Raw genomic sequence first — 12,539 nt, forward strand, 5'->3', positions numbered from 1 at the left:
ATCTGTCCTTCATCCTTCTCTGTGCCCACAAGGCTGATCTCGACGGGCTGCATCTGCTGAGTTCTCTTGTCCTCTGGTTTCTAATTGAGTTGGCCCAATGAGGTGCATCAGTAGGAAATCACAAAGTGGGTGAGGAGAAATATTGGGGTATTTACTCCCCTGGTTCTATCCTTGGTGGGCCGTTTTCTTCCCTATGGTCATGTTACTCTGAAGGAAACAGTTGCTTCTGGTGTCCTTTTCCTACAGCTGGTAAGGGATTCCAGTCAGTACTTCCTCCCCTTTTGGTTCTTTTGCTTAAGGGGTGGTATTACATGGTTTTTTGTTGATTTCTGTTAACTGTGCTCAGCCTTGTAAATATACCTACGTGAAGCTATCTTCCGTCATCTCTTTTGAGTGGGCCGTTTGCGATCTGCCAGTATCCTGACATGAGGATCCCTTGCCAGGATGTGCTCCTCTTTAGCCTGCAAGGCTTTGTAGATTTGTAGATGGGCTCTGTCTGCCCTTCAGCCATCAACCCAACCAGGTCACTGCAGGGATGTCCATTATCCCTGACTACAGAATCCTTCATGTGTAACAGGTTGTGGCTTGAGATGAAAATGGGAATCTTGAGACAGCCTAGAGTCCTAGCCATGAAGATCTTTTGCCACATTACAGACAGCATTGGGACCACCTAGGAACTTGTTGGAAATGCAGACTCGGGCCCCAACCCCAGACCTCCTGAGTCACAATCTACGTTTTAACAAGAGCCTCTGGCAATATCATTCACATCTCAGTGTGAGAAACACTGTCCTAGGGGTGCCTGGGTGGCTCAGTCTGTTAAGCGTCTTCGGCTCAGGTCATGATCCCAGAGTCCTGGGACCAAATTCCACACCCGGCTCTTTGCTCAGTCAGGGAGCCTGCTTCTCCCTCTCCTTCCCCTCCCTGTGCTGTGCTCTCTTCTACTCTCTCTCTCTCATTCTCTCAAATAAATAAATCTTAAAAAACAAAGAAGGTTTTAAGAAAAAATAGAAAGGGGGTGCCTGGGTAGCTCAGTGGGTTAAGCCACTGCCTTCGGCTCAGGTCATGATCTCAGGGTCCTGGGATAGAGTCCCGCTTCGGGCTCTCTGCTCAGCAGGGAGCCTGCTTCCCTCTCTCTCTCTCTGCCTGCCTCTCCATCTACTTGTGATTTCTCTCTGTCAAATAAATAAATAAAATCTTTAAAAAAAAAAAAAAGAAAAGAAAAAATAGAAAGAAAGAAACACTGCCCTAGATTTACCATCCCAGCATTCGCAGCATTCTCTCTGGAGTCTTCTTACGTTTCTGTGTGACTATAAGGAAGCCAGAACCTAGTTTCCACGACTCCAGGTAACAAATCAAAGATGATTCTCTAAATTGGAACAGGGAACCCCCCTCCCTTCTCCAGGATGTTTTGTCCATTTCAGCAAATCTTATTCTCTCTTACTATGTTGAGGAAACCTTTAAGTCAATGATACTCAAACTTGGTTACACATTAGAATCCCTAGAGGAGCATTCTAGGTTAGTTTTAAAGCATTTAGGGGTGGTACCCAGGTGGTAGGGTTTGTTTGTTTATAGGGGGAATGGGGCAGGGAGGGGCAAAAGGAGAGAGAGAGAGAATCTTAAGCAGGCTCCAAACTTACCACGGAGCCTGACGTGGGGCTCAGTCTCACAACCCTGAGATCATGACCTGACCCCAATCAAGAGTTGGATGCTCAACCTACTGAGCCATCCAGGCGCCCCAGGCTGCAGTATTTTCTAAAACTCCCCAGGTGATTCTACGGGAGGCAAGATTGAGAGCTACTATTCTCAGTTCCTCAGAGCGCTCAACTGTTTCAAAAGCAAAGCCCAGGGGCGCCTGGGTGGCTCAGTGGTTTAAGCCTCTGCCTTCGGCTCGGGTCATGATCCCAGGGTCCTGGGATCAAGCCCTGAGTCAGGCTCTCTGCTCAGCGGGGAGCGTGCTTCCCTCTCTCTCTCTCTGCCTGCCTCTCTGCCTGCCTGTGATCTCTGTGATCTCTGTCTGTCAAATAAATAAATAAAATCTTAAAAAAAAAAAAAAAAAAAAAAAGCAAAGCCCACAAGAACTATAGGCAACTCCTCCTGAAAGGTTGGGGGGGGTGTAAAACCATTGCTGTTCAGCTTGTCCAGAGCAGTTAGCCAGATGGGGTGTCCCAGCACTGCACTGCCTGCCTTGAGGATCAGGTGGCAGGTCTCCTGGTCTCTCCAGCTGCTGCTTCCTATAAACGCTCTCAGAGCCTGCCTGAGTCTCTAGGGAAGACAGTGAGCTATTCAGAGGCCAGAGGCCAGGTGCTCTTTCAAACTTTCTTGTCTCTCCACAGCATCCAGTGAAGACATTTTACAAAGATGCTGAGGTCAGCAAAATGTATGCAAATGCAATTGCTCCCTTTACTGCAGCACTTACCACCTACATTAATCCTTTCTCAATAACCACTGCTGTCTCCGGTGGTTTTTCTTTGCATGTTCTTGTACTACAAATTCATGATCCTTATGTCCATGTTTCTTTGGGTTCTCTTCCCTAAAAGTCCGTTGGCTTCTTAAAATCAGGATGTGTTCATTCCCCAACTTGCCTAAGTAAGAGAGCAGGTGCAGAAATCTGTCCCCTGAGCTCCATACTCAGTGTAACTGGTGTTATGGTCTTTCTTTGAGAACTAACTAGTCTGCCTCTGATTTATCCAGAACTTTGCTTTTCCTGTGAGAACTTTCTAGGTCCTTCTCGAGGCATGCCTTTTGTTTTCCCTCTGCCTCCAGTTAATGTGATGGAAAGACTGAAGGACCACAGAGTCCTGGCTAAGCCCCAGTTTACTTGTTTCTAAAACTGGAAAAACAAGTCTAAGTCATTATAGGGTTAATGGGATATTATAGTGAGCTCTTCCCTTGGAAAACATGTTCAAGCAAAATAAATGAAAATCATTCTGTTTTCCCATTAGATAAAAGCTGATTAAAAGGCTAGTGGGTCAGCAGGCTCAGAGTATTTAGAAGAACAGTGCTCTATTTATTTACATTTTACAACGTATTTATGATTTGTAGAATGTCTGCTATATACAAAGTGGAAGAAATGTAAGCCCTGTTACCTGGGAGCACAGAAATCTTTTAAGTCTAATAACCACTTAACCTTTGTAAGCTCTTTCCCCATCTGTTAAATGAAAATAATATGCATGTCTATTTCATAAGGTTATATGAATGCATAATGAGATACTGCTTATAAAGGGCATAGTATTCTACAGATGTTCAGTAAGTGCCAGCTGTAATTCCTAGAGCTTGTTGATGATAAAGAAAACAGTTGGCTCTGGGAATCTTGGGCTGCTGGTGATTTCCTTCGTGGTGACTTGTAAAATGCAAGGTTTATAGAATAGTTCTGACTTAGGGAAGATCATGAATTTGTTCCATCTGCAGAAAAGACTTGCTGGAGTCTTACCTCTTTTTTTTTTTCTTTTTAAAGATTTTTTTTATTTATTTGACAGAAAGAGACACAGCAAGAGAGGGAGTACAAGCAGGGGAAGTGGGAGAGGGAGAAGCAGGCTTCCCACTGAGGAGGGAGCCCCATGAGGGGCTCTATCCCAGGACCCTGGGATCATCAGATGCTTATCAGCCAAGCCACCCAGGCGCCCCTGGAGTCTTACCTTTGAATAAAAAACGAAGATATTGTTCTTTCAAAGTCCAATAGGTGGCACAAGGAGCCACTTGTCATGCAGGACAAGCACTGGCCAGTAGAGAGTTTTATCTTCCCTTTTCCAAAGGCCTTAGTCCTGGCTCTGTCCCTCTAGTCTGTTATTCAGTCACTCCCTAAGCAGCTGTGCATAATAGACTCCAAGTATACAGACAGGGGTTATTGTGAGTTTTTTTAAAGGAAAAATACATATAAGACTGAGTCTAATCTCCAAATATTTTCCCCTAAAAAAATCCATTCTTCTGAAACTAGTTAACTGTATTAAACTATTTAAGTTCCAGATTGCCACTAGGTGAAAGTTAAATACCATTGGCTCTACATATATTTTTCATAGAGATACTTAGTCCAAAAATCTAGTAGAATTGTGCCAGCTTTGTGGTCCTTATGTAGCATAGACTCTAAAGCAGTGGGACACAAGGAGCTAGGGGAAAGTTGGATTGCTGATCTGTAGTGTTTGCTGACTTCATAAATGTTTGCACCATGGTCAATTTCAAGTACTAACGTGAAAGGACTTCATACAGAGTGGAGAAGAGAGGGACACAATCCTCTTGATCAGATAATGCCAGAGTCTTATTTTAGGAATATTTCCAGTAATCAAACTGCTAATAAAATATCCATATTGATGCTTTGGCATATCCTTTTCTCTTACATCAAAAGCAGGAATGAAAAATGGGAGGGGCACCTGGGTGGCATAGTGGGTTAAGTGACCAACTCTTGGCTTCAGCTTAGATCATGATCTCGGGGTTGTGGGATTGAGCCCCAAGTCATGCTTCAGTTTCTCTCTCCCTCGCCCTCTGCTCCTCCCCCCTGCATGCTCTCTTTCTCTGTGAAATAAGTAAATAAATCTTTTTTAAGATTTTATTTATTTATTTGACAGAGATCACAATTAGGCAGAGAGTCAGGCAGAGAGAGAGAGGAAGGCAAGCAGGCTCCCCGCTGAACAGAGAGCCTGACGTGGTGCTCAATCCCAGGACCCTGGGATCCTGACCCGTGCTGAAGGCAGAGGCTTTAACCCACTGAGCCACCCAGGTGCCCCTAAATAAATCTTTTTTAAAAACAGGAGAAAGAATGGGCTATTAGACAAACCCACAAACTGGATGTTTGGCCTTGAATAAAGAAGAGTTGACCGACTTGATCGTTTTATCCACCTGAACACAGCCCATTACTCAGAACAAGAGCTCTACAAGCCATTGCTCTCAGGCTTGCTAATAATGTAGTAATATATTAAATATGGAATTTCAGCTTAGGAAGGGACAATGCATTTCTCTTTTCAACAGCTTTAATTGTTCCTTCTATCATGTCGAAGTCGGCTTGCTTTTAAATTCACCTATTGAATTTCTGGCCTAGGAAGGGGACATAAAAAACCCATGTCATTCATTTTCCAACCAACAGCCTTGAGCTAATTGAGGACAGGGTTTCACCCCTTCTTAGAATTTACTTCTCTAGGATGCATATCATAGTATTCAGAGTTTCTCATCACCCTTTTTATATTTCTTTGGACATGCTCCAATTTGCCCACATCCCTCTTAAAATAGGCCCAGTGACCAAACACATTGCCAGCTCTGAATCACAGGGAACTTGGTACTTGCCTTGTTCTGATCATCACATGTGTATCAGTTCAGCCCCATATCCCATATGCTTTTTTGGCAATGTGATGGCATCCCACTGTTGATTTACATAACCTTGTAGCTGACTAACACCCTAAGTCTTTTCAAGTGTTACTAAACCTCATATTTCTCATGCTCTAATTGCATTTTAAGAGATCTACATCCAGTGAATATTCTAAAAACCAGTGAATTGCACTCTTTGTCAGTCGGTTGTATGATATGTGAATATCAATAAAGCTGTTAAAAAGTATAAGTGCAGGAAAGAAAAGCCAATGTATTTTATCAAATAACCATGAAATCTTGACAAACACAGTATTTCACATAATCATTACAACAATCCTTTGGCGTTCTGGAGGAACTAAGATCCTTGTGTAAGTGGGGAAGCAGGGATTTGAACCTAGATCTCCTCAAGATACCCATGCTCCTTCCACCACACTGCTTCCCAGTCACCCTGCTACGTGCTAGGCACCGTGATCGGTGCCCAGTTGAAGTTAGAGGAAGGAGGTCTTCCAGGCAAGCAGGACCGCAGGACCGTAGGGACCCGCAGAGTGCTAGCAGTTGACAGGGTGATTTAGAGAGATTCAGGCACGAAAAGGAAGGTGTCCCATAAGTGAAGCAAATATGATTGCTGAAAGTGGGGGTGGTAGAGCTGGGGGAGGTGTTGGCAATAACTGTGTGATTAACCCAGAGTGGCAGTGTGGATCACACAGGACAGATTGCGGGTAATAGGGTCTCAGCTTGATCTGTGTTTCCAGTGGGTTACCAAGGAAGAATAGCTGTATGCACACGGGAGTACTGATTTTGAAGGGGCCAGAGTCCTGGCAGGGTTATGGCGGCAGAGACTGAAGCCTATGGCATCCAGGAGTCAGGTCCTACGACACAGAATCAAACTGACTCAATCCCGGGATGAGGCTGAAGCCCAGAATCCAGAACCAGAGCATTTGATGAAGCAGGATAAGTCCCAGAGTGACCTGACATTGTCCCCTGAACTTCTGTACCAAGGCTCCTTGAAACCTTCAGCTAGAGGAAGGATTTGCCACTGAATCTGGGGCAGAGCCAAAGCTACGGGCAAATGTCCAGTGGCCCAGAATGGGGACTGACAGAACGTTAAAGCGATCAGTGCCTATCCGGTGTTTGTTTTGTTTTGTTTTGTTTTTTCCCTAAAACATGCATGACCAACGACAGCTGCAGTTACACAAACCCCTGCAGACGTATTCAGGGTTAAAACATTCTGGGTGGGCTTTTCAGATGCCACTTTCTTCCCTACTACACAAGAAAGGGTATCAGGAAGTGACAAAAATGTATTTCAGGAGTAGCCGTGAATCTGTCCCATCCATTTCTGTCATCAGCAAACATGGCTGGTGTGCGTGTCCGGTTTGGGCAGCCAGTGTGATGGGCTCTCCTGGGTGGGCAGCAGCAGGCAGACCCTGACTGTGCAGCCAGAGTCTCTGACTTAGCCTCTCTCTCTCTCTGCCACCCACTCTGCAGCCAAGCCTCCTTGGGTTTCACGTAACAGATATATCTTCAGCTTGCCTGCACTCAAATGGAAAGAGTGCTGGAGGTAGGCCAGGGCAGGAAGGGCAGCAGGGCCTCGGGGTGGGGGTGGGGGGCCAGAACAAAACCCTCAGAGGCCCTGGGAGGGAAGACAATTCTTATCTTGCCACCTCCTTTTTCCTCTTAGGGGCGACCTGGTTTTTCATCTCTCTGTCTCCCTGCCACTCTTTTAACCCGCTCTCCCAAACCCCAGTTTTTCTGCTTCTCAGGACACATAGTGACAGTGGCCATGCTAGTCCCTCATTATATGCTTTCCTCATCCCAGGGCCAGTAGTGACCAACCAGAAGACCTGGGTCCCAGTTCCAGATGCACTGGCGAGGGAAGCTGGTTGTCTCAGCTTGGGTCAGGAGTGTGGGTTCCAGTAGTCTCTGGGCACTTGGAATTATAGTGACTCCTAGGGCCTACCCCAGTGGAAGAGAGTGGGGGGAGCTCTTAGGAAAGGAGGCATAGGTTGGACAGAGACTCCATAAGGTTGTCTACTCTCTCCAAACCATTGTCACTACTGCCTTTAGCAAGGCAGCTGGTGGTCTAAGTCCTCTCCTCAGGCTGCCTTGCTATTGCTCTGTCTTCTCCCTGAAGCAACAGGTTATTTGCTAGATGAGATCTGTTGACTAAAAACACTTTCTCCACAAACTTCAGTATTGAACTTTGTATTCAGCAATGAATACATATGCAGTAACTTTTTTTTTCATGTAGAATAATCAAATCTAGAGACCACGTTCGAGGAGAGATACCATTTTTTTTTTAAAGATTTTATTTCTTTATTTGAGAGAGAGAGAGAAAGGGAGAGCACAGAGGGAGAATAAGAGGGAGATGCAGTCTCCCCACCAAGCAGAGAACCTGATGTGGGGCTTGATCCCAGGACCCTGAGATCACGACCCGAGCCAAAGTCAGATGCTCAACCGACTGAGCCACCCAGGTGCCCCGAGAGACACTATTTTTAAAAAGATAATTATTTTAGAGATAGAGAACAAAAGCATAGGCAGAACAAAGGAAAGAGACCAGCAGATTACAGGCTGAGCATGGAACCTGATGCAGGGCTTGATCCCACGACCCGAGATCATGATCTGAGCCAAAATCAAGAGTCCGATGCCCAACCAACTGAGCCACCCAGGCGCACGCGCACACACACACACACACACACACACACACACACACACCTTTTTTTAGAGAGAAAGACGGCAGCGAAGGGGCAGAGGGAGAGGGGAAGAGAGAACCTTAAGCAGGTTCCACCCTCAGGTTAACCAAATGAGCCACTCAGACACCCCCAATGGGATACCATTTTAAAGACATCCCAAGTACATTGGTAATGAGCCCACTTATAAGGATCCACACTGCCTGGCAATATATTTTTACAACCAGCCAAGTGCCTTTTTTTTTTTTTTTTTTTTAAGATTTTACTTATTTATTTGACAGAGATCACAAGTAGGCAGAGAGGCAGGCAGAGAGAAAGGAGGAAGCAGGCTACCCACGGAGTGGAGAGCCCGATGTGGGGCTCGATCCCAGGACCCTGAGATCATGACCCAAGCCGAAGGCAGAGGCTTTAACCCACTGAGCCACCCAGGCACCCCCAGCCAAGTGCCTTTTAAAACAGTCCTCATGTTATGTCTGAATGTGAACTATCTTACCCATACTTCAAGTCTCTAAAGAATAAAATCTGCAAGCAGGGGCTAGGAGCAGAAGATTTGGAGTTTCTAACCTAAGCAGGTTCCTGCTTCATATTTCTAAGCCGGCATTGAGAGGAACTCTTGGGTAAGCAGTTAAATCTGACGGCTATCCTTGAAGGCTCTGCAAGCAACCAAGACTTCTGACCCTATAATCTCCAGTGGTGATGACAGTGATATTATCTGAACACTTATTTCTTGTCAGGTACTGTGCTAAGCACTTTACATGGATTTACCTCAGATAATCTTTACAACATCTGTAGGAGATAAATAGTAGTGGTATTCCCATTTCATAGATAAGGAAACTAAGGCACAGAGCTTGTTAAGTACCATTCCCAAGACCTCATGAATGCTAACTTGCAGAACTAAGATGAAAACCTAGGTTTGGCTGAAGCTTAAGAATTTTGATCTTAACCAATATAATATACTTAGAAATTCAGATAAGAAATCTTTTTTAAAAAAATTATTTGAGGGTAGGGCACCTGAGTGGCTCAGTCACTTAAGCATCCAGCTCTTGGTTTTGGCTTGGGTCATAGTCTAAGGGGTCATGGGATTGAGCCCCGAGTCTCCATCTCCCTTTCCCTTTACCCCTCTCCCCCCATCTTTCTTTCTAAAAAAAGTTATTTGAGGGGTGCTTGGCTGGCTCAGTCCATTAAGCATCTGACTCTTAATCTCAGCTCAGGTCTTGATCTCAGGGTCATGAGTTCAAGCCTCGCACTGGGCTCCATTTTGGCACGGTGCCCACTTTAAAAAAAATTATTTGAAAATGAAGCACCCTAAGAAAGAAAGAGGAAGGAAGGAAGGAGCCCCCTAGTTTTCCATCATTTTCATTACTCCTTAGGTCTTTTCATTTTTCACTGTATTTGATTAAGTGAATTTTTGTGTATCCTATAAAGAAGGCACTGATGTCAGAAAGGATGTAAAGATGACTAAGACCCTCTTGGGATTTTCAAGGAGTTTAAGGTCATCTAATAATAAGGAAAGGGCTGTATAAACATAATTTCAATGTATGATACACCATCCTAGAAACATGAAGTCTAGAGGAGATTAAGGGAAGGGGCAATCATGTTTATTTACTGTATAAAAGTAGTGATTTAGGGTACCTCAGTGGCTCAATTTGTTAAGCGACTGCCTTCAACTCTGGTCATGATCCCAGAGTCCCAGGATTGAGTCCTGCATCGGGCTCCCTGCTCAGCAGGAAGTCTGCTTCTCCCTCTGACCCACTCCCTCTCATGCTCACTCTCACTCTCTCTCTCTCTCAAATAAATAAAATCTTTTTAAAAGTTATGATTTGTTGCACATGAATATTGTTAGATGAATTGTAGAAGAAAGACAGAATCCCATGTTAACCAAAGTAACCAAATTTAACCAAAGTAACAATTAACCATTTAACCAAAGTAACAATTCTGAAGTGTGCTGCTTAGCAAGACTAGGGTGACTTCTGGTAAATCATGCAGTTATGTCTTAAGGAAACCATGGAATGTCACCCTTATAAATAAGACCATAACTTTAAAGGAAGAAATGCGTCCTCGATGGCTTGATCCTTGTTGCATATTTTCAGTAAACACCTCTAATGTGAGCTGTCAGCCAGCAAACCAAGGCAGGGAGAAGAGGAAGAGGGGGAGGGTTGATCTTTGGAAAGAGCTCTTTATTCAATGTGACCCTTTAGATCTCAAGAATCTTTCTAGAATGGTCCCAGAAATAAATGGATACACCTATTTCGGTACTTTGATTGCAGAAACTGGTCTATCATCTGCCACCAGCTGGGCCCAGTGGGTCTTGGTGCTGCCTGCTATCCAGGAATCTGAGATGTGCACTGATTCTTTGCCCTGTGCTCCACTCCCATTGCCAACCCTGCTTTCTTTTCAGATAATGCAAGCCCAGCTGCGCCTCTCTGTCCCCCCTGAAGTGTGTAGCTTCACCATGGCAGTGTAAAGCAGGATGCACTCCAGACTTTGGAAAAAATAGCTATAGTGCTCCTTTTCATTTATGTACGACTTTACATTACAAAGCCCGTCACAATCATCATTAATTAAACCTGCCACTCATGGCCCTCTGAGGTAGGACTGAGTTAGTCTGCTTTTTTTACTCCTGACAAAAGAGACAGAAAGGCTTAGGGATTTGCTGAAGTGAAGTGGTTCAATCAAGGAAGCTTGGCCCAATTCCTTTTTCTAGTTCATTCCTTTTTGCCTGGAAAGAGGCCTTCACGGTGCCCAGCTCTTAATTCCAAGCAGCTTAAGGAAGTCAACTGGGAAGAGCTTCTTGGCAGGGAAATGGCAGCAATCTAGAGCAGAGCAGCAGTGTGGGGCTTGAATTATTTGAAGACAGCCAAGTCATATTCTTCTGGTCCCACTGGATGTTAGATATGTGAGTACATGCACACACACGCACACGCACAATTTCTCCCATCAGGCCAGGGAGCCGGGCCAGGACACGGGGACATAGTTGGAACATTGCTTTTGAGTAATGCTACATCTGACCTGCTGACAAAGCAGCCCACACACCACCCATGTTTGAACCCTCTGTTACTGATCCTTTGTATTATGATTTTAAACAAACTCAGAATCAAACCTATTCCGAGAGCAGGCCTAGTCCCATAATTTGTGGGGGTTGAGGTGAAAAAAAAAGTGAAAACAAACAATAACAAGAAATAACAAACACAAAGAAAAGAGTGAAAATGGGGTGCCTGGGTGGCTCAGTCAGCTAAGGTCTGCCTTCAATTCTGGTCATGATCTCAGGGTCCTGGGATCGAGTCCTGCATCTGGCTCTCTGCTCAGTGGGGAGTCTGCTTTTCCCTCTGTCTCTGCTGCTCCCTCTGCTTGTGTTCTCTCTCTATCTCTCTGTCAAATAAATAAATAAATAAAATCCTAAAAAAACAAACAAACCAACAAACTGAAAACAGGCCCACATATCTTGTGTCTAAATATTTAAAAATTGTAAGTGAAGATAACAAATTTCCTCCCTTGACAGATACATGTTTATAATGGCCTAAAGAATGATAAGAAATTTAGAATATTTTGGTTCCGCAGAACTCCCTACCAGAATGTGGTGATTCAGGGAGAGCAGTCCCAGTCTGCCCTGATGCCCTGCTTTCCCACCTCCAGGCAGGACATGATCACAAAGGGCCTCATACACAAACAGTGAGGATGCCAGACCATGTGTTCAAGCTCTGGCCATGTTAGCACCCCCTTTTGGCCATTGCTTATGCCTGTGGGGCCACACCAATGGCACAGTGAGGAAAAGAGGCCCCTACCATTCCTGGAAGCAGGGTTTTTGGCAGGGAATTCTGAGGTCTAGGTACCTAGAGTAGGTTCTAGAAAGTGAGCATGGCTCTGAATGAATACACCCACCTAGCCTGTGGATTCTTCACCCAGTGGGGAGTAGTGACCAGAAGAGGGCAAGAGTAGAGCTCTTTAAAGAACTGGCCCCAGGGGAGGGGCCCGTCTTGCTTAGACATAAGAGCAAGTAATATCTGGCTAAATAATAAAGAAACCAAAAGTGTGAGTTAATATTGGAGTCTGCACAAATCTGGATACCATAAGAAATTGCTACCTCAACTATAAAACACACGGGCATGAACTGCTTCAAGTGTTTTGCTTGCTCTCCTCCCACAAATAATTTATTCTGGGCAGTAGGCATAGTCTCCAGTAGGTATAGGGCCAGAAATCAAATGAATAAACTCCATAATCAAATATTTTACTGGAGAGGTTGTGCTCCCTTGAGAACCCAGATACCAAAGCTCTAGGTGGTAATCCTGGCTTGGGTGACCTTTTTGTTGCCTCCCCAAAATGACCAAGTAGAAAGAAGAAGAACAGTGACTTCCCGGGCCCTGGGTGTGTGCTGCCCTGCTCTTGGGTCAGTCAAGGTTGCAAAGAGCTATGGGACCAAACCAATCCCTCCATCTGCCTGATTTCCCTCAGAATCAGAGTCATGATCTCAGTCTTGGCTTGACATACAGAAAAGTTAAAATTATGAGTTTCTTTGTTAACTCATTTCGATTTCATTTAACGATCTACAACATTTAATTAAAA

Source organism: Mustela lutreola, chromosome 7 (assembly GCF_030435805.1).
Source record: "Mustela lutreola isolate mMusLut2 chromosome 7, mMusLut2.pri, whole genome shotgun sequence".
NCBI classification, from domain to species: Eukaryota; Metazoa; Chordata; class Mammalia; order Carnivora; family Mustelidae; genus Mustela; species Mustela lutreola.